This window comes from Notamacropus eugenii, chromosome 4, assembly GCF_028372415.1.
Source record: "Notamacropus eugenii isolate mMacEug1 chromosome 4, mMacEug1.pri_v2, whole genome shotgun sequence".
Taxonomy (NCBI): domain Eukaryota; kingdom Metazoa; phylum Chordata; class Mammalia; order Diprotodontia; family Macropodidae; genus Notamacropus; species Notamacropus eugenii.
The window spans coordinates 262,701,389-262,723,503 of NC_092875.1; the positions used below are offsets into that span (position 1 = coordinate 262,701,389).

At 39.3% G+C, this 22,115-nt stretch overlaps 1 protein-coding gene across 1 annotated transcript in view; it reads left to right on the forward strand.

Annotated features, from left to right (window-relative positions):
• The window catches only part of MAPRE2 (microtubule associated protein RP/EB family member 2), a 201,116-nt gene that overhangs the window by 33,737 nt on the left and 145,264 nt on the right, over nt 1–22,115 (forward strand). Inside the window, exon 2 of the mRNA XM_072604544.1 lies at nt 20,230–20,290. The gene's annotated coding sequence lies outside the window, so the exon portion shown is untranslated. The remainder of the gene's footprint in view (nt 1–20,229; nt 20,291–22,115) is intronic.

The window sequence follows — 22,115 nt, forward strand, 5'->3', positions numbered from 1 at the left end:
ATGCCTGTTCACCAAGAAAGTAACCTTCTGTAGTCTTATTTCTTTTCCCTTTTCTGGGCATTTTCCCAGCCAGTGTCTTGACCTCTGAATATTCTCCTCACACCCACCTTGACTCCTGATCCTCCCAGCCAGCGTTTGGGGTCTGAGATTCAAATGCTGCTTCCAGCCTCAGGGCTTTTGGCGGGGGCAGGGCTGCTTTTCAGAGTGAGAATTAAGTTCAGGTGTTCAGGTTGGGGCAGGGCCTCATCTCAGGCTCAGTTCCCTCAGGGAGTTTATGCACAGACCTTCAACAATGGATCCAGGCTCCTGCCTGCTTGGGGAGCCCCTGTCTGCAGCCGCCCCTCAGCTTCTGCCTCCCTAGGGGGCCTGAGCCATGGGGGCACCCCACTCCCCTCTCGACCCGCCAAAGAGACTCTCTCACCAACCCCCGTCACCTGTGGGTGGAGGGACTTGTGCGGCCGCTGGAGATCCCGTCCCTGAAGCCTGCTCGGATCTGTTCCTCTCGGTGCCGCGGCCACGGCAGGGCTGTACTCAGTTCCCAGTCCCGGCGCCCAGTCCGCGGTGCGAAGGACCTTTTGCGAGAGGTTTCCAGGTCTCTCCGGAACAGAAATCTCCCTCGCTCCAGTGTTCTGTGGCCTCTGGGTGCAGAATTCGCCGTGAGTTACTTCTTTGTAGATGTTCTATGTATTGTGGGTTCGAAGCTATGTGTATGTGCGTCTTTCTACTCCGCCATCTTGGCTCCGCCCAAGAATTTCATTCTCCCAGAAAATTATTTTCTAGAGCCAGAAAAAATAATATCAAAATTCATCTGGAAGAACAAAAGGTCCAGAATATCAAGAATTAATGAAAAGAAATGCTAGGGAATATGACCTAGCCCTACTAGATCTCAAATTGTATTATAAAGCAGCATTCATCAAAACCACTTGATACTGGATAAAAAATAGAGGGGTAGATCAGTGGAATAGGTTAGGTACTCAAGAAACAATAGTCAGTGAATATAGTAGTCTACTGTTTGATAAACCCAAGAACCCCAGCTTCTGGGATAAGAACTCACTGTTTGACAAAAACTGCTGGGAAAACTGTAGCAGTGTGGTGAAAACTGGGCATAGACCAGTGCCTGATACCGTGCACAAGAGTGAAGTCCAAGTGAATACATGATCTAGGTATAAAGGCTGATATTGTAAACAAATTAGGAGAGCAAGGAATATTTTTGTATTTTGTATTTGTCAGATTTACGGAGAATGAAGAAATTTATGACCAAATAAGAGATAGAGAACATTAGGAAGTGCAAAACAGATAATTTTCATTACATTAAATTGAAAAGTTTTTGCACAAACAAACCCAATGCAACCAAAATTAGGAGGGAAGTAGAAAACTGGGAAAGAATTTTTGCAACTAGCGTCTGTAATAAAGGCCTCATTTGTAATATATAGAGAGAACTGAATCAAATGTACAAGAATACAAGTCATTTCCCAATGGATAAATGGTCAAAGGATATGAACAGGCAGTTTTCAGAGGAAGAAATTAAAGCTATCTATAGTCATATGAAAAAATGCTCTGAATCACTGTTGATTAGAGAGATGCAAATCAAAACAACTCTGAGATACACCACACCTGTCAGATTGGCTAACATCACAAAACAAGAACATGATAAATGTTGGAGAAAATGTGGGAGAATTGGAACACTAATTCATTGTTGATGGAGCTGTGAGCTGATCCAACCATTCTGGAGAGCAATTTGGAACTATGCCCAAAGGGCTACAAACATGTCATATCCTTTCACCCAGCAATATCGCTTCTAGGACTATATCCCAAAGAGATCATAAAAATGGAAAAAGGTCCCACGTGTATGAAAATATTTATAGCAGCTCTCTTTGTGGTGGCCAAGAACTGGAAATTGAGAGGATGCCCATCAGTTGGGGAATAGCTGAACAAGTTGTGGTATATGAATATAATGGAATACTATTGTGCTGTAAGTAATGATGAACAGGAAGACTTCAGAGAGGCTTGGAAAGACTTATATGAACTGATGCTGAGTGAAAGGAGCAGAACCAGGAGAACTTTGTACACAGCAACAACCACAGTGTGCGAGGACTGTTTCTGATAGACTTAGCCCTTCACAGTAACGCAAGGACCTAAACCATTCCCAAAGGACTCTTGAGGCAAAATGCCATCCACATCTAGAGAAAGGACTATGGAATTGGAACACAGAATGAAGTAGACTGTTTTCTCTTGTGTTATGTTTTGTTTTGGTTTCTCGCATGGTTTCTCCCATTCTTTTTAATTCTTCCATGCAGTGTGACTGATATGAAAATGTGTATAATAAGAATGTATACATAGAACCCACATAAGATTCCATGCCATCTTGGGGAGGGAGGGGGGAGAAAAGTTAAGACATAGAAGTGATTGTTGAAAACTGAACACAAATAAATTAATTTATAAAAAAAAGGGCAAATCAAGTGAAAAATAAAAAAAATCATTCTCTCATGGAAAATTTTTGTCCCTGGGATTCTGTCCTTTCTCTGAACCATTTTTCTGTGTGCTCTCCTAAAATATAGGGGGCATGTCAGAGTATTCCTGGCTTTCCTTTGCTAAGATGAAATGTTTACCTTAATAGTAATCACAAGAGTTGATATTTATATAGCACTTTCTATACATTTTAGAATTATTACCTCATTTGATCCTCCTAGGCATTTAGGTGCTGTTATTTTCCTCATTTTATAGATAAGGGAACTGAGGCAAACATCACACAGCTGGTATCTGAAACTGGATGTGAGCTCAGGGTTTCCTCACTCCTGGTTCAGAGTTCTCTCCACTGTCCCACCTTCCTTTTCCCCAGTATTCATACCATTTCCAAGTCAGCTAATTCAGAGGTGAGTTTGGATTCCATCAAAGGGCCATACTTGAGAACTTAGAGGACCACATGTGGCCTTCAGGGCACAGGTTCCCCTCTCCTGAACTAGTTCTTCTCCATTGGTGAGAATCAGATCTGGAATAAGACTTTCCCCTCTTGGTTCCTCCATCTTTTTAAGAATAATATTAGATCAAGTCAATAAATTATCAGCTTTGCTGTTCTTGACAGTGAACTCTAGAAGATGTCTGTGTAATTTAAGGCCCCCGTCATTAGCACATCATGCCTATATGCCACACTTGTGATCGGTTTCCTGAACTCCTCATCCATTTTTCCTTTCTGTCTAGGTGGTCTGTAGTATATCCCAAAGTCATACATTACACTTATTTCTTGGCTCCCTTGATCTCTGACCAGAAGCTCTCCACCATCTCCATCTCCTACCCAGGCTTCTCTTTCTTCATAATAATTACGATAATAATAGCTAACATTTATATAGCGCTTACTATGGGCCAGACACTGTGCAAAGTGCTTTACAATTATTAATCTGCCTTGATCTCCTTAACAACCCTGGGAGGTATGTGCTATTATTATCCCCATTTTACAGTTAAAAAAACTGAGGCAAACATGACCCTCTGCTAATCATTTCTACTCTCTCAGCCTTCTTTCTGCAAAAGGGAGATAATGGCACCTATCTCACTGGCTTGTTGTGAGGATTAAATGAGATAAGAGTGTCAAACACTTTGCAAATCCTAAAGGCCTTTACAAGCAGAGATGGGTGGCATAGGTGGACAAAACTTAAACTTCTATTTTAGCTTTCCTATCGTACTTTGCTGTCGAAATCAGAGTCAGGTGGGTCCTTCTTCTGTCTCCTTGGGTCGTTGCTTTTGTTTTCTCCTGGTGATACCTCCAAAGACCAAGTAGTCTCATCTAAAATCCAGTCACAACAAGAGCCCCAAACACAATGTGGTAGTGAGTCTACAACTAATATAGGCTCAGAAAGGAACACCGTAGGCAGAAATTATGCAAATATTCCCACACATCTGGGTTGGCTCCAGACAATTACCAGGACTGTCAGGAACAGCCTATGCTAACAACTGTGGGAAGGAAAATATAAAAACTGGTAAGGCTGGCAATGAATTTGAAATGACCAACAAGTAGAACATTTAGTAGGGACAAAAGGTAATTCAGCTCTTTAGGGATATTCTGTGTTCCCTCATTTGATCCACTGCTCTCCCTTCACTCTTGAGAGTTGTTCCTTTGAGTTACCTTCATTCCTTATGCTGCAATTTATGCCTTCTTCCTTTGTTTTGCCAAGGCTATGAGTTTGAAGAAAAAATGTGTATGTGGCAGGGGTTAATGCTCTCTTGCTCCCCTTAGGATTTTGAACTCCAGGCTCCGAATGTTCATTTGGCATTCCTTTACATTTTATAGGCTCACCTTTGTGAGGGAAAGGAACCTACCCTTTATCCCCAAGTCTTTGTTTTCACGCATTGTTATTGAGGGGAGAGGATAAGATGGATGAGAAAGTATTGAAGAATAAAATGATTACTTTCTGCAGCCAAAAACTTTTCACAGCGGTGTACATGGAATTACTCACATATATAATAGCTTGCTACAGTAGGTTTTAAAAGAACACTGTTTTAGAGTATTCAGTTAGGCGCATGAAAATCCCATTCTAGAACTGAAAGAGACATCTTTGAGCATTTATTTAAATCTGGTTCCATACTCATGAAAAAAACAGACACACCATATAAACTCTGATGAGCATAATATGGGTAGTGAGAGAATAGAAAAATGAAAATTTATTGTAGACTCTGAAAAGGCCTGAATTTTCTTTATCATGACCTTTATACTTTATATGAAGTAGTTACGCCATATGTTTGAAACATATATCTGTATCTATATATACACATACACATACATTTATACATATATATATACACACGCACACATATGTGTGTATATCTATATCTCTTGATCTCTGTCCATCAGTGGATAGAGTGCTCAACCTGGAGTCAGAAAGACTCCTCTTCCTGGGTTCAAATCCACCCTGGGATACTTACTAGCTGTGTGACCCTGGGCAAGTCATTTAATCCTGTTTGCCTCAGTTCTTTCATCTGTAAAATGAGGAGAAGGAAATGGCAAACCATTCCAGTATCTCTGCCAAGAAAACCCCACATGGGATCATGAAGACAAAAATGACTCAGTAACCACTTGCACAATACACACACACACACATTTATTGTTGTTTTCTTTATGGATAAGATTCAAAAGCAATTGATGACACTAATATGGCCCGTAACATATACTACTTAAACTCCCATTGATAACTCATCAACAATTTGAGAAAAGTTTTTGATTAGTGAGATAGCATCATGGTGTAGAGGAGTTTAGAGTATGGTGTGTAGAGTCAAGAGGGTCTGGATTCAAATCCTGCCTCAGAAATTTACTACCTATGTGACCCTAGGCAAGTATCTGGACTTCTCAGTGGTTCACTTTCCTTGACTGTAAATTGAGGATGAGACCCCACCTGAGCCAGTGGTAATGAGATGTATGTAAAATACTTTAAAAAAAAAAAAAAAGACCATAATCTTGTTGGGGCAGTGTCTAGAGCACTGGCCCTGGAGTCAGGAAGATCTGAGTTCAAATCCAGCCTTAGACACTTAGTAGCTGTGTGACCCTGGGCAAGTCACTTATGCCTGATTACTCTCCCCCCCATAAAACTAAACTAAATTTAATACTACATAAAATTTTATAGCTAGTTTACAATTTTGAAATTAAGATGGTACATCCTTTTGAAGGAAACATTCTGCAAAATTAGCTGTCTTTCTGTAAAAAATATACCACAATTTTATCACCTTGCTGTAGACTGTCAAGGCATCCTCACAGTAATGGTTCTCATCTGGGGTACTAGCTAGGTTTGCAGATATCATCAGCCTTTTACTGCTGCCACTTGGGGAGGGCTACAATGCATCGATTCAGCTCAGAAATCACTAATTGAAGCAGTGCTTATTGGAGCACAGTATACTTTGGAGTGATGCTGTTTAATGGGAAAGGACAACACCCTTCCCCATCCTCCTCCATCACTGCACCCCACGCCACACACTTCACAGCTTACAAGCTGAAAAATTTAGTGCAATATTAAAGTGAATCAATATGATAAGATAACCAGAAAGTGTGAAATATAGGTTACAGCAGACTCGTTAATACCAAAGATAGCTTGTTTAGAGAACTCCCAAGAGGGAGTACTTGTCCCTGTCCTGGGTATCTGTCCCAGCTGTGTTTTCTTCCTGGAAAGAGCAGGGAGCAGCTGTAGAAGCACTAACTGCCCCCTTTGTGAGAAGAAAGCTTTAACCCTGTGTTGATCCACAGTTATACCTGCCATAAATAAGCAGAGGGGGAAAAGGTGCTCTATTATTAATAACCACTTTTATGGACTTCTAATGACATCCTCGTTTTATGCAAGTCAGTAATTTAGAGCCAGTTTTAATGTGGTGTATCTATGAGGCAGGTCTCCCAAAGAAATAATTTTAGAGCTAGAGAGAAGAGGAAAACTGAAAAAAGATTCTGAGCTCTCCTCCCTCTCAAAAGAGTGAGCTTCCCCCTGGCTGCTGTCTTAGCTGAAGAAAGGTCATTTAACTCCTGGATTTATTCCAGGGAGGGACAAAATTGATAGGATCATAACTTAAAAGAATTTGTTCAGATAGATAGTCCAAAACCCTCATTTTACAAATGAGGAAACTGAGGATCAGAGAGGCTAATTGGCTTTCCTAAATTCATATAAGTAAACATGTTTTTACCCACATTTTGTCCTTTCAGGTCTCTGATTTCAAGATCTAGGTCTTAATTTTAATGTGAAAGATGCTTTTTTTTTTTTAAATAACAATAGTAAAAACACAGATAAAAGCAAAACCTTAGAGGTGGCAACAAGTTAATTCATTATTGGTGAATAGTCTCCACTCATTCAGAAAAAGTGAAAGTAAAAATAATATTCTGAAGGAACAAAGTAAACTTTTGTGTACATTGGAAATTTGGCTCTTCCTTTGTTCATTAACCTCTGGGCTATATTGAAGAGTATGAGCTGATATTTCCTGCTTTCTAAGCAAGGAGGAACCTTGTCCTAGTTTATGTTGAATAAGACACAGAAAATAAAAAAGTCCCATGGTCTGTAAGTATGGAGCTTAATCGTGGGATAACAGACTTGAAAATGAAGCCATTACTTAAAACTCGCGTATAATGTTTGAGGTATTTGTTATGTTCCCTATCCTCTAACCTGGACTATCTCCAATCATCCTGATGAATATCTGGTCATTGGATCCAGATGGCTCATAAGGAGAAAGTGAAGCTGGTGACCCTGCACAGCCCTCCCTCATGCAAAACAAAGTCAAGTGCAAGTCATGTCATCATTTCTCTGATGTCATGGTTTTCTTTGAAAACGAAGGGTGAGCACAAAGTATTTTGAAAAGGAAGGCAGGTAAGAGCACAGGAAGGGAGACCAGAGGCACCATTCCATAGGATGCCAGGACCTGGTAAGGACCTCAGAGGTTTACTTCTAGTTCAGTCTTCTCATCTTGTAGTTAATAAAACTGAGGGTCAGATGGAAAGTGACTTGCCCAAGATTCTATTACAATCCAGCATTTAAATTCAGCTTTTCTAATTCCAAATCCAACCTTATGTGATACTTTTGAACAAGATTTTCAAGGTGCAGGAGAAAAATGCAAGGGTAGGAATTTCAGAAAATGTAAATTTTGGAAGAAGGGGAATGTTTCTTGAGGGTTTGTTTCTCCAAATGGGTGTGTATTCTCAAAAGAAGGATGACAGGCATACTCTCTGATTTAGAAAGATGTCTTAGTGATAGAATAATCACAGTCTGAATAAAGTAACTGCTTCATAGTAGATCTTGATTAGGATGGATGTTGAAAGGTGAATGTGGGGCTTGGAGAAAGGTGTAATGGCAGTGCTCAGAATTAACAAATGCAGGGGAGAGGAAGGAATTCTGAGGACTTCTGTGTCCCTGGAGACTATCTCAAGGCATCGACAGCATGTGACATCCCAGGTGACTCTTTCTTGTCTATCTCCCCATCTCTGACTTCCCTAATGTTGCTTAGTCATTCACTCAATAATCATTTATTAAGTGTTTATTATTTACCAGGTACTATGGGGATACAAAGACAATGATGAAACAGTACCCGCCTTTGAGGGATTTTTGTGGAAAAACAACAAAGCAAAATAAAATATATACATGATTGTATAGGTAGGGGCCCATTGATGACCACATCTTAAAAGTAATTATCTTTGTTAGGGAAGGATACTTTTTCAAAAATATGTTAATTTGTTAAATATTTCCCAATTATATGTAAAAAATTTAGCATTCAGTTTAAAAGTTTTGTGTTTCAAATTCTTAACCTCTCTGTCTTTTCTTTGCCCATTGAGAAAGCATAAAATACGAAATTGATATTAATACATGTGAAGTCACGTAAAACATATTTCCACATTAGCCATGTTACAAAAGAAAACATACACACCAAATAAATAAAGTAAAAAAATATGCTTCAATCTGCACTGAGAGTTTGTCTGTTCTCTCTCAGAAGATGGATACCATTTTTCATCATGGGTCTTTGGAACTGGCTTGATCAGAGTAGCTAAATCTTTCATAGTTTAATTGAGTTGATCAGAACTAAGTGTGAAATAGTCCTGGACTACTTCTTGAGTCAAAGACATTTTGAGTAGGTGTAATGGGAAACTTCTTCCAATTGAATGAGAGACTTGGTCATGCCCTCAGGAGCTTGTATAAAACTATTAGCAAGGTCTAAACCAGGAAAGATTTTGAGGGTCTGGCAACAGGGAGGGATGAGTAGGAATATTAAGAGCTGAGCCAGAAACAATTGGCAGCGTGGAAGCAACTGACAAAAGAAGGAGGAAGTAGCTATTAAGTGAGAGAAGGGAAAGCTGGAGCCCTGTAGGCATCTCCAAGCAGAAAACTCAGGCTGATGTCACCAGCTGTACCTACCTCCAACGAGATTTATGGCAGTTCCAAGAACACTTCTGCTTTTTTCTTGAGTTCACCTCCTGGTGCCTTTTAACAGACACTGTAATATAATCTCCTTGCTTCTTTACCCAAACATTTCTGGTAACCTAACCAAAATTTTGCCTCAACTACTAAGAGGCCAGGGGTTAATTAGACATAAATGTCACTGTATAAGATAAAAAGCCAAACCTTTGCCAGAATGTGAGCTTGGCCATTGTGGTTGTACTCCTAACTTTTCACTAATATAAATTCCCTAAAGCAGCAGAGAAAGCAACCATATGTATCTGAGGCTTCCTTATATTTCCCCTAGGTTTAAAATTAGCTAATTGCTGTAATAGGGTGTTTTACTCAGAAAGCACAAAGACATTCAAAGCACTAAGTGTGATCATAAAGTATCCTATGAAAGAGATGTCACTTAAACTGAGCCTTGTAAAAGCTAAGAATACTAAAGAAGAATTTAGATGATAGCGTGGGTTGAATGCTGGGGTTGGAGTCAAGAAGACCTGACTTCAGGGGGCAGCTAAGTGGTGCAGCGCATAAAACATTGGCCCTGGAGTGAGGTAAGCCTGAGTTCAAATCTGCCCTCATACACTTGCTAACTGTGTGACACCCTGGGCAAGTCATTTAACCCTGATTGACTCCCCTCCCTCCCCAAATAAATATTAAGAACAGAAAAAAAAAACCTGAGTTCAAATTTGACCTCAGATAACTGACTAGTTGTATGACCCTGGGCAATTCACTTAATCCTATTTGCCTCAGTTTCCTCATCTGTAAAATGAGCTGGAGAAAGAAATGACAAAGCACTCTAGTGGTCTTTACCAAGAAAACCTTAAATGGGGTCATGAAGAGTCAGGCATGACTGAAATGATTGGACAAGAAGTGAGAAGGAAAAGCAATCCAGGCAAAGAGTATGGCCTCTGCAAAAGTATGGAGCTGGTGGATCACACATTTAGCAAGTTAGAAGGGTCCTTGGTAGCTATCTGGGATGTCTAACCAATACATGAAGGAATCCCTACTATACCATACTCTACAAATGGTCATCCATCCTCTGCTTGAAGATGTGCATCCAAAAAGGTAGAATCCACCACCCCTCCAGGCAACCTATTCAACTTTTTTTTGCAACTTTTACCCATTGCTTCTAGTTCTGCTCTCCAACAACCAACTAGAGCAAATCTAATCCACAATCCAAAAGACAGCTCTTCAAACACTTGAACATAACTTTTACGTCCTCCTGAGTCTTCTTTAGAATAAAAATAGCCAATTTCTTCAATTGATTCTCACATATCATAAAGCTTCACATCTTGGTTGCCCTTTCCTGGACACTCGAGCTTATCAATGTCATTCTTAAGCCTTGAACTGAATATACTCCAGGTGAATTCTGGCAAAGGCAGAGTACAGGTGGCCTCCAACATGTGATGAGGTGGGACATTGGCTGGATTGTATATGTTCCACAATCAACTGAAGAAAGATACCACCTTCCATCGCTCTGCTACTGAATCATTTCTTTGTTAAATCTCTCTTGGGTTCCAAGTTATCTATTAGGTATAGATGCCTTAAAGATTTGTAAGATTGTTGAAGATCTTTATTTCTCCTCTGCCTTTCCCCCAGCTGAGCTGAGGAAAATCTCCTTTCCATTTTTGAGTTAACTTACTCACTTTCATTCCACACAGTACACTCACTTATGGACTTGTACAGGTTATCTCAGTAAATAGTCATATTCTTCAGCTATAGCTTGAGGTGACATAGAAATGCAAATAAGCATTTACAGGAAAATATTGCAACTTCTGGAACTTGCATTGGGATTGGGGAAGTCTCTTTTCTACCATATTCCAGTTGTCAGAGAGGAAATGGTTAAGTGAAGTGATCTGGCAAAGGGGACACACAGAGGGTTACAAATGCTTTGGATTTCATTTTGAGAGTCTCATCAACCATAGTCTATTTTCCTCTCCCCTCACTGCTCACTCTGCCATGTCACAGAGTCTCAGCTCTTGTTCCACTTTCTGTCACCAAGGTAGCATCCAGTCACCTCTGGAAGTAGCAAGGGGGACCACTGTGGCTTATAATTCCTTTCTGTGTCTTACCACATACTTCTCAGGAGAAAGAAGTTCCTTCTCTGGTCAAAAAACATTGGAAATTTGGAGAACTTCAGGTAAGATGCACATTCAGGTGTCCAGATACCCATTCACTCAACACGCCAGGTCTTCATGGAAACAACTGGTTGGAGAGGAATTATAGTGTCATGTGTAGGAGCAGCAAATAAAGTAGCTTGACTGGAGTACATGAGAGGAAATATTGTGAGATCAATCAGTTACTAAATAAAGGTTGAAGTGAGATTGTAAAGAAATTTAAATGTTAAAAAAACAATAGTAACAATAACCCAACTTTGAAGTTCCCTGAACCTAAGATGTGCATGGTTTGACATCTGTGCAAAGGATGTATTTCAAAGGGGTTACAAAGGATATCACCATAATCCAGGTGTTGACAAGAGCCTTAACAAGGGTTTTGGCTCTTGGAGTGAAGAAAAGAGAACAGATACAAGACATGTTATAGATGTAGAACTGACAAAACTTAACAGCCGATTAGGCACAGGAATGAAGAAAAGAGTTGAGGGTGCATTATAGTGGAGATGTCGAACTCCCTTGTCCTGAGGCCCAGCAAAACCCCAGAGTTCCTGCAGCACAAATCAGAGAAAAATGTAATTGGGAGATGTTTAACACAGTGAATAAAAATGCAATACAACTTAGATACTGCTAATTTGTGATTTTCTCAGTCATCATGAGACCAGGCCAGCAAGAATCTGATTCTGTTTGAGCTTGAGGCCACTAACTTAGAGGACAGAACCCTCTGTGACTAGAGGGATGGCCAGTGGTACCCTCTACAAAAATAAGCAAGTTCATAAGATGTGGGAGTCTGGGAGGAAAAAATAATAGGTTCTGTTTTAGAAGTGAATTTGTGATACCTGTAGGCAAAAGCCAGTTGTAGTTGGTGATGTGGGACTAGAGCAGGATAGATAAGTGTGTACAAGATAAGAGGCAATATGGGATTGTTGTGTTCATCCTTCACTGCTGAAGAAGACCATGCCATCAGAGAAAAGAAGACATGATTAGCACTTGACTTTGTTTTGAGTGAGAGAGGGCTGTGCAGGTCACCAGCCTCACTTCTCCTCCAGAGCCATCTGAATCCAGTGACCAGATAGTCATCAGGATGACTGGAGATGTCCCCTGGGAGACCTTGGCCTTGGCCTAGGCCTACGCGAGGTAATGAAACAGCCGTTTTCAGAAGTAGCCAGGGCATGACCCCTTTAATGAGGCAATGAAAAAGAAAGACATCAGGCTGGGAGGGAAACAGGAACAGTTACTATTGATAATCACTCTTAAACCAGGAAGGAGGGTCCCCAAAACAGCCCTTATAAGTGGATATGGAATAATGGAAAGAGAGTTGACCTCAGGGTCAAGATGGCCTGAGGGGTTCAAGACCCATCTCTGACATATCATGACTGTGACCCTATAAAGGTCACTTCCTCTCTCGTTGCTTCCAGATAACACTCTTAAGACTATAAATTAATATATATCAACAGAGGGGGGTATCTTACACACTGATGAAATTGCATGTTAAATCATAAAAATTAACAAATAAAAATAAATAGAAAGTCATTTTCAGAGTTGAGAGAGGGGAAACTAACTCTTAAGGAGACAGTGGAAAGCCTCCTAGGGTAGGTAATGCAGGAATGGCGCTTTGGAAGCAGCAAGAGGATTTTAAGAGACAGGCGAAAAGGAAGTACCCTCCAGGCCTGAGAAATAGTCTTTGTGAGGCATAGATAGAGAGGCAGGAGATGGAATGTACAGGGAACAGCCAGATCAGTTTGGTAAAGTGAGCGAGGGAGAGTAATGTCTAGGCCCCTCCCTTGCCCAGATTTCATTCTGCTTTGCAGCTTAATTATTTTGGTACTTAGTTAACTACCCTCTTTTAGAAGGCAGTGTACTTTAAGGCAGAAACTGTTTTCATCTTTGCATTGCTCATTTCTTTAGCATTGATTGGGTACTCAGCAAGTGTTTATCAAATGGAATCGAACATCCTTGAAATAGTAATAATTCATGAGCATCATAAAATTTACCAAGTGTTTTTCTCCACTATAGCTCTATGAGAAGACACTTCGGGGAAATGCTCCATTAGGAGTCAGGAAACCTGGGTGTGAAAACTGGCTCTGTACCCTAACACAGTGTGACCTTGGCTAAGTCATTTCACTTTTCTTGCTTTCAATTTCCCAATTTTAAAATGAGGAAGTAGGACTAGTTGACCTTTGAAACCTCTCCCAGTTATAAATATGTGATCACATGAGCAAAGGCTTGTACAATAAGCATTAATTTTGTTCATTTACAGATGAGGAAACTGAGTTCTTGAAAGTTCAAGGACTTGCCCAGGGTCTCATATTGCATTTTGAGTTAGAAAATTTGAGGTCACAGTCTGATCCTCCCATTTGTTATTAACCTATTTAACCTTAGGCAAAATCACTTTACCTCCACTGAGTCTCAGTTTCCTTATATTTAAAATGAGGAAATTGGATTAGAGAATCTCTAAGTTTCCATCAGCCCCAAATCTATGATTCTAGGCTGTGTCAGAACCAATAATCAAATCCAGATCTCCTAATGCTTTTTCTATTACACCACAACTTCCTCTCTAAAATCTGAGCTGTCTGTATATCTGGGTTCATGATGAAATAAAAGATAGAGAATACTTGAATGAATATAGGTATCTACTATGTTACTCTCCTTTTATGAAATGGCATTACATTGTAGGAATCCCAGAATTGGTCTGGCTGGTAAGAGTAGCATGTGGGTAATCATACAAATAGGTTTATAGATTTTTCAGAATAAAATGACCTTAGATCTTCTCATTTACCTCTCAGCTAGCAATGAAAGAAATTAGGTTCAGAGAAATATGACTACCCAAGGTTACACAGCTCAATAATGATTAGAAACTTGGTTTCCTTCCTTCTAATCCATTAAACTCATGCTGCCTCCTCCCAGCAGTTCTATGATCACCATTTGTTGGGAGTGGGGAAAGTTTTAATGGCAGATATTTTCTGTAATGAGACTATGCCCCGTCGATGCCAAAGCAAAAATTTTCATTGAAAGAGCTTAATTAACAATAATGGTTATTAAACACTTTATGATGTAATATTCAATTTTGTCTGTTATTATTGAACTCTGTCTTTAGAGGGACTTTTTTTATAGCAAACCTCTAATGAAAGGAATATCATTATACCTGCTTTAAAAGGCATGTGGTGTTGATATTTTTTACGCTAGTTTAATTACAAAAAGACTTCAACGTCCTCAGGGCAATAAACATTTGCCGTGTGCTTGCAAAGATCAGTGTGATTTATGTTGCTTTTTCCTGCAAGGATTGCATCAGTTGACCCCAGGGGTTTCCAAGCCCCAAGCAAATTAATATATTTTTCAAGGCAACAAGGATTGCAGTCCCAGTAGAGACAAGTGAGATTCAGAAACTGGAAGGAAAGTAACTTCCACTATGGAACAAGCATTTCCTAGGAACTCTGGATTTTTTCATACAGTGAGATCTGGCGATAGCTTCTATCATCTAATTTCCATGTAGAAGCAAGAGTCTAGCATATGAGGCCCTCCTTCCAGCTGCTGGAAAAGTAGAGCTGTGGGATATTTTCAGAGAGAAGGAAAAGGCAAATTGTATGTTGGCAACTTGCAATTTTCTAAGGGCTGATTATCCAATTTATAGACTAACCAGTGTTGCCACTGTCCTTTTTTTCTACCTTTTGAGCTATTCTCTGCATATTTGAACCTCTGCTCCAAACTAGAGGTAAGAATTATTCGATTTAGAATTCAAGGAACCTTGTATCACCTAATTCAAACTTCTCTGTTAATAGATTGGAAAACTGAGGCGTATGGTGTTGTCTTATCACACAACTAGTAAGCGAAGGGACTACAATGTGAACCACCTCCTACTGACTCCAAATTGCAGTGCTATTTCCATCTAAAATACTGAAATTCATTTTTTCAAATTGGTGACAATTCATTTCTTAAAAAAAGGATTTAGGGTGATGATTGACATAAATGGGGGAAGTTTGGATTTTTGTCTTACTATTCTTAGAATACTTTTTTTTATGTGTGGTATAGTGGCTAGAGTTCTGGTCTTTGAGTCAAGAGACATGAGTTCAAATCCCACATCAATTAATATTTAGCTACGAAATGCAAGTTAATTTACCTTTCTGAGTCTCCTCATCAATAAAATTTCTCCTTTGCACTCCCTATGTCACAGGGTTCTTATGAAGAAAGTGATTTGCAAACATTAAAGCTCTGTACAAATGTGACTGGTGGTTGTGGTTGTCTCCGTCTTCCTGTAAAACATGACTAATTGAGAACTGTAAAAATAAGATGGATAAATATGAGTATTTCAGAGAGACATGCAAAGACTTAAATGAAATGGTGCAGAATGAAGAAAGCACATCCAAGATGACAATATATACGATAACTGCAATAATGTAACAACACTAAAAAGCAGTTGAACTCAGTGAATTGAAATAATATTTATCTTAAAACCTAAGAAGAAAACACATTTTTTTCCTTTCAGTAGAGACGTGGGGGTTGCCAATATGAAATATACTATAGATTGTTAGACATGATTGATGTATTGGTTGGCTTTCCTTAAAAATACAGTCTGGATGTGGTACCATCCTACCTATAAAAGCTCACAGGTATGGTGTCTGAAATGGTGCCTCTATCTCATTTCTCTCTCAAGAATGAGTTTCTCTCTCCAACCTGCTTTTATTCCAACAGCTCCTTCTACTCATCATTGCAGCTCCTGAGCCCCCATTGGTATGCTTCCCTTTTATAGAAATCCATCAGAGACTATATTGATGGCAGAAATTAATCTGTGACACCATTGACTCTTAAACATGAAACACTAAATAATAATGTAAGAAGAATCCTATCATTTATTCAGTAAACAATAAAAGCATCAATAAATATGGTCTTAAAAGTCCAAAACCTAGGTCCCACTCTTCTACCAGTGTATACATAAGGAGAGAGGGCACAAAGAGAAACCTAGCAGGAATGTGCCCAGGGTAGTTCACAACTCGGAATGGCATGCTTTAGTGCATAAGGTCTCTTTAGAGAATAGTATGCACCACACACCATCTGCTGGACAAAACTGCTGCTCTGATATCTATTCCCCTTCTTTCCTTCACTATTCTTTTGTGGAACAAAGCCACTTCTCCACTACTTTCAATTTGGGTAAGCAGTGACAAGCTATTTTGACGCAAAACTATTCTTGGCAGGGAGCTGGGAAAGTGTTATGTTCTTTGACAGTTCCCATAAGCTAGAGAACTCACAAACTCCTCAGATCTGCTGCGGGTCTTTTAGGAGCTTCTCCTCAAGCTGCAACTAGTGATAGAGCCATGCAGCCTTTCTTTGGATAGCAATCTTGCCAATCCTTTCAGCTCTTAGAAAGCCATACCCCTTCAGATATAAAGCCTATCTTTCCTTGCTGTTTCTTCCTCTGAAACTGTTAAAAAGTGATACAGGGAAAGTCCTGAGAAATTTCAATTCTGTCAGCCTGCCCTGATGACTCTAGAAGCCCATCCTACCTTTCTGTAACTAGTCAGCTCTTAGCAGAGCATGCCTATCTCCCATATAGCGCTGCTCTCAGCAAAACTTCACCTTTGATGAGTTTCTGTAGTCTACTGGAAGCAGTTGCTCTCATTACCTCTTGTATCTTTCATGCCTTTTGCACTTAGATTCCTTCATCTTTTTCTTTACTTAGTTGTCTCTTTCTTACTTATCACTTCCTGACGTCTGATGGCTTCCTTATCCATGTGGCCCATCTCCAATTCAAGATATAAAATTCAAAATTCTACCTTTCTGTCAGCTATGACCTCAACTGTCCTTATATGATCATTTATTTGATTTAAGCACTAGACTCGGATCAGAAATCCTGAGTTCAAATTCCATCTCAGACACTTAATAACTTTGTGACCCCAGGCAAATCACTTAACCTGTCTCATCCTCATGTTTCTCATTTGTTGTTATGAGGATCAAAGGAGGTAGCATAAATGCGACACTTTGTAAACCCTAAAAGCTATGTAAATGCTAGCTATCAGTATTATTATTAACAATAGTTTATCTCTTGTGTCTTTAAAATTCACGATACATGGAAAAAATAAATACTAATAATACACACTATTTCCATAAAAATGTTTTTCACATTTTATCAGTACTCTGATCTTTGCTGGTTGGTGTGTAGGGAGATAGGAGGGCAAGTGACACTGATTTCCCCTTTGAAAGGAAAGAGAAATTTTTAAAAGGGAAACTTGAAGACTGATGTAAATATGAGTATTAGGTCTTTTGTTATGGTCAGCCGCCCTTCTTGCAAGAAGAAGCAAAGCTTGGGGCCAAGTCTGTAGCTATCTATCATGCTATATCTCTCTTCCCTTTTCCAGCCAAATTCATTGAAAAACCCCTCTGCACTCAGGGCCTCTACTTCCTCTTCTTTTATGTTCTGCTTAACCCTTCACAATCTGACTTCCAACCTTATGAAACTACTCTTTCCAAAGTTACCAGTTATCTTTTAATTGCCCAATACAACAGGCATTAATTCATATCCTTATTGACAGCTCATAGGCATTTGACATTATTGACTATCTCAACCTCCTGAAATTCACCTTTGGATTTTTGTAACATTATTTTCTCATTTCTCCTCCTACCCATGTGACCCTTCAGTCTCTTTTGCTGATTCATCATTCATGTTCCATGCACTGTCAATAGACAGACACAGAACATTTAATTAATATTTTGTTTCAGACTCTAGAGATACAAATAGGAAAAACAGCCTCTGACTTCAAAGAGAGCAACAGATGTAGAGGGGAGTTGAAAGCACAGTAATATGTCGTAGAGATGGCTGGGGAGCAGGAGCCCCAAAATAGCATATCAAGACCCAGGGTGATTCCAGAGGGAGAGTCTAATTTTCCGGTAGGGAGGAAGTAGAGAAGATGACCTGAATGGAGACCACATGTCCTGTATGTGACGAGGTCAGACTCAAGTAGAAACAGGAGTCTTTAATCTGTACTTAAAGATCCCTACAGACTGCTCATTGACTTAGTTTTAAAATGTTATATTATTTGTGTTTTATTCTATTTTTAATTTTGTTAAATATTTCTTAATTACACATAAACATCAGAATGTTTGGAAGGAAGAGATAACAACTAACCCTTATCAGCAGAGCTTTTAAGAAGTTAACTTTAGGTAGTAAAATCTACAAACTTAAACCGACTCTTTTCTCATGAATTTTATGGAATAGTGGAAAAAAGTAAGAGGACTTAGGTTCAGATCCTGCCCCTGCTATTTACCACCTTTTTGGGCAAATCATGTAATCCTCTGTACATCTCATTTTCCTCATCTGTAAAAATGAGATCTTGGAACTAGATGGCCGCTAGGGGCCCTTCTGGCTCCACGTCCTGTGATTCATTTCTCCATATCCTATATTCTCCCAGGATTTACTCTTTGAGGATGCTGGAGATGCTCAGAAACATTGGAGGCAGAAACGGTCTGTTGATCTCACACCTCAGTCTCTCCATACTCCAAGCTATACTCCACTCAGCTGCACGTCTGACCTGCTCATTCCCCTTCTAAATCAACTTCAGTGGCTTTTTATTATTAATGATAACAACACATTTACATAGCGCTTCACAGTTTGCAAAGGGCTTGACAGATTGGCTCATTTTACCTACAGAACATCCCATGAGATAGTTTTATTTTTACCCCTATTTTGCATATGAGACAGCTGAGACCTAGAGAGAGGTTAAGTGGCTTGCCCTCCCCTAAGATCACACAGCTAAATATTAAGGGGCTTTGAGGTAGGATGCAAATTTGGATTTTCCTGATTCCTTGTCCAGCATTTTGTCTATCAGTTATCTCAATGCGCAAGTATAAACTCTGTTTGGCATTTTAAACTCTGTTTGGCATTTTAAAGTCTTCACAACCTGACTCCAACTTAGCTTTTTTTGATTCAGGAAACATTGCTTCCTTTCACACCACACTGTTGTCTAGCCGCACTGGCCTTTTGTTTGTACACAAGTGTTTTCCTGGCTGCTGTTGTGTTCATCCTTCGTTGCCGAAGAAGACCATGCCATCGGAGAAATGATGACATGACTTGCACTTAACTTTGTTTTGAGTGAAGGAGGGCTGTGCAGGTCACCAGCCTCACTTCTCCAGAGCCATCTGAACTCAGTGACCAGATATTCATCAGGATGACTGTAGATGACCCAGGATGCACTGGGAGACCTTGGCCCCTTTAGGCCAAGGTCTGTGCAGGTTCTCACTTGGGTGAGGTAAGGCCCTATTCATTGAATAGGCCTGTTTAAAAGAAGTAGTCAGGGCATGGCTTCTTTAATGAGACAAAGAAAAGAAAGACCTCAAGATGGGAGGAATGCCTGTTTGAAATGCCCTCCTTCCATCTTCACTGAAAATGTAGTTTCCTTGAAGGCCTTTCTGTGTGAAGCTTTTCCTGATCCCTCAGGTGCCTTTACCCCAAAAGCTACTTGGTATTTATTTGGCAGTTTATTTTGTGTATTCCTAGATTTGTGTATATTACCTCCCCGTGCTTTATATATTACAAGTCTTTAGGGGCATAGATTGCTTCACTTTTGTTTTTGTGTCCCTGATATGAGTACAGTGCTTAATAAATACTTATTGATTGGTTAGTAATTGAAAATATATATATGTGTATATACATATATATATATATATATATGTATATACACACATATATATAGTTCATTTATTATTCTGTGGTATAGTTTGGCCTGAAAAAACACTGTTCTGATTGATATTATGAAGTCAAAATTTGACCAAGATTACTGGGGTCAGCATTTATATTGTCACTGAAAAACAGAATGAGATTTTTGGTAGTCGACAATCTAGTTTTAAATCAGGTGTTTGGGACCATATTGGAAGTACCACCTTTCTTTACAAAATCTAATCTCTGAAGAAACACAGCCAGTAGACTAACAGGTCTCATTAAGAGAGGAGGTAAATATACAAATTAAGTCCATTAAGAGCAAAAGAAAACTAGATTACATTTGACGACTACCTAAGAATATATCAGCTCCTAAAGGCCAGGAGCCCCATCCAGTTGTGAATATTAATTAAACACTGAGTTATTGTATTAGCAACTGAATCCAGGTATTGTGATGTACTTCTGTTATTTTTTCATCACTGCTAACATCCTGCCCACCGATAGCATGACTGTTTTCCCCCATGTTCTTATGGCACTAAACTGTGGATTCTCTTGTTTTCTCTCCCTCTGTCTGTTTTTATTCTAGTGCCATATTCCTTAGGGAAGTACTTCATTTCAACAACCAGGAACAAGCTTGGATGCTTAAGGTAAGGTCCACATACACACTATACCTTATCCAGGGGTGGGCTGGTATATTTTTAACAATCATTTCATTCTAAAACAATGCACACATGATACACTTGGAAGTTTCATCTGCATTATTTGCATTTTCTCCATCACTTTCTTAATGAGGGCATTGAGGTGGATAGAATAGATAGAGTACCAGGCCTGCAGTAAGGAAGCCTGAGTTTACATCTGACCTTGGACACTAACTAGCTGTATGACTGTCTACCTCAGTTTCTTTATCTGTAAGATAGAAATAATAATAGCACCTACCTGCCATTGATGTTGTGAGGATCAAATAAAGAACTCAGAACAGTACCTGACACATAACAAGTACAGTAAAATGTTAGCTATTTTAAAATTTTTTTATTAAAGATAATACTTACGTTGCGTATCTCACAAGATCAAATGAGATAGTAACTGTAAAATGTCTAGCACAGTACCTGGAACATAGTGTTATAAAAATATTAGCTATTATTATTAATTATTTTTAAAATGTTTTTTAAGTAAGGATAATACTTATACTACATATCTCACAGGATCAAATGTGAGAATCAAATGAGATAATTATAAAGTGTTAGCATAATCCCTCGTGTACACAGTAAGCCCTGTACAAATGTTAGCTATTTTTATTATTAGACAATCCATAAAACAATACATCTAACTCTGATTTGTAGCGTTTGCTGATTTCCAAGGAGTAAATGCTCACATTGAAAATTTAACGATTGATTCTTAAGTAAGGCCCAGTCCCACCTGACTCCAGCATATGACTGACCTTATCATTCATACTCTATCAATTTTTTTTAATGGGAGGATAATGACTGTAACTTTAAAAAATTCGGTTCTTACAAGAAAAGTCATTATATTTCAGTTGAGGAAATTCTTCAGTTACTTATTGTTAGACAAGAGCTCCTCCGCTCCCTGCAGTTTCCCTGGATCTGAGCAGCCTTTGACTGACAGTGGAGACCACAGATAAGGGGGTTCCTTTCTTCTCAATGGCAGCAGGTTGAGAAGAGATGATGAAGCATCCACCTTTTCTCTTACGTCTTGCTGTGGCTGGCGAGACAGAGGATGGGGCCGTCCATCCACCCCTATAGCATCCCCAGCATTCTGCATTCATGGACCGGTGCTAGTTTGATTTATAGAGACGCACACAAACACCGTAGCATACCACCAATAGGCTCATAAGTTTACATTAGCTATGGTTATAGAATAATGTGTCAACACATAGCAAGCACAATGCAGGTGTTTATGGGCTAAGCTTATCAGCATAACGCAAGTGCAGTATGAATATTTATGGCCAGGATCCTGGCCTGCTTCTATCAAAACAAATCCATGCCACCTCACACACACTTACCCTTACTATACATAGCTGGCAGCATCAAAGGCTATGAGGCCTTTCCAAGACATTTACAGTTTGGCGTTGGCCTGTAAACTCCTTGAGGTCAGGGACTGATTTCCGTTTTTCTTGTATTCCCTAAGCCTATAGCATGATGCCTGGCAAATAGGAAGTCATTAGTAATTTTTGCTGAATGACAGAATAAAATTTGGGAATGATAAATGGGGGCACAAGAGTTTCAAGAAAGATGCCTTCTTGTCTTGTGTAAGAGACTGAGTTAAAAAAAATTAAAGGGTTGTCTTTTTTAAATTTAGAATTCATCTTATAGACATGGTAATGTTCTTTGACCTTCATTTCTGTCTTACTGACACATTAGTATTCCACTATCTACTGATGCCTATAAGGCTCATTTATAGGAAGGTAGAAAATAAGGAAACAGTGAGCCCTAGTTCCACCAGATGGCAACATTT